The 1,311-nt window shown below is 40.5% G+C and overlaps 1 non-coding gene across 1 annotated transcript; it reads left to right on the forward strand.

The window, feature by feature from the left end:
• Positions 1–776: 776 nt before the first annotated feature.
• Positions 777–883, forward strand: LOC141616537 (small nucleolar RNA R71). Its single transcript, XR_012530880.1, has one exon. It is a non-coding gene; the product is annotated as a small nucleolar RNA R71 (small nucleolar RNA).
• Positions 884–1,311: the final 428 nt, after the last annotated feature.

Consider the following 1,311-nt stretch of genomic DNA (forward strand, 5'->3'; position numbering starts at 1 on the left):
GAGTCAATTGGGTTTCCAACATCTTGGTGTGAGCTAGGATGTTGTTGATGGTGGTTTCCTTTGCTTGGCTATCTTTTTGCATTTGAGTGAAAAATTCTTGTTGATTCTTTTGCATTTGGAGGACCGCTTTTTGGACATCAAAACCTTGGTCATTTTGGTGATTGTATGGATTTTGATTTTGGTAGCCTTGGTTTTGATTGTAAAAGGGTCTTTGATTTTGGTTTCTCATGGGAGGTGGGGTGTATGTTGTTTGAGGGTTTTGAACATTTTGGCTTTTGTATGAGAGATTTGGATGGAATTTGGTGTTTTCATTGTAATAGTTGGAATAAGGGGTACCACTCTTGTATGCTTGGAAAGCATTCAATTGTTCATTTGTTCCCCTACATTCACTTTGGTCATGTCCCAAAGTTCCACAATTCTCACATATCCCACTTGGGATTGATGAAGATGCCGTCATGGCATTAACATGATGCTTTGGTGATTTTGAGACTTTTTCAAGTCTAGCCATAGCTTTTTCAAACTTCAAATTGATTGTGTCGATGTGAGCACTAAGTTGAGCACCCAATTGAGTAACGGAGTCCACATCATGCTTTCCTCCTCTAGTAGCTTTGCGAGGTCTACTATATTGTGAGTTATGGACCGCCATTTCCTCAATTTTGTTCCATGTTTGATTGTCATCAACTTCGGTGAACATTCCATTTGATCCCATGTTGAGAATGTTCCTTGAATCTTCATATAAACCATTCCAAAATTGTTGTACCAAGAACCATTCACTAAGTCCATGGTGAGGACATGAGCGACAAATTCCCTTGAACCGCTCTCAAGCTTCATACAAAGATTCTTCATCCCTTTGCTTAAAACCCGTAATTTGAGCTCTTAGCATGTTAGTCTTTTCCGGTGGGTAGAATTTTTTGTAGAAAGCTAGAGCCAACTTCTTCCAAGAATCAATTCCGAGAGTGGCCTTATCAAGGCCCTTCAACCATTGTTTCGCGGTGCCAATTAGAGAAAAAGAAAATAAGACCCATCGAATTTGGTCTTGAGTTACACCGATTTGAGAAATCTCATCACAATAGTCACAAAAGGTTTCCATATGAGAATGAGGGTCTTCACTAGGCATCCCCCCAAATTGGCTCCTTTCGACTAATTGGATAAAGGCGGATTTGGCAATAAAATTTCCGGTTAGATGTTGTGGTGTGGGAGTACCATTGGGTAGGTTCTCCTCGGTGGGTACGGAGTGCACTACTACAGATACAGCCTATAACAACGGGTAAAAACCGTTGTAAAATCAAAAAGCGGACGTTGTTAAAGCGG

This window comes from Silene latifolia, chromosome 11 (genome assembly GCF_048544455.1).
Source record: "Silene latifolia isolate original U9 population chromosome 11, ASM4854445v1, whole genome shotgun sequence".
In the NCBI taxonomy this organism is placed as follows: Eukaryota; Viridiplantae; Streptophyta; class Magnoliopsida; order Caryophyllales; family Caryophyllaceae; genus Silene; species Silene latifolia.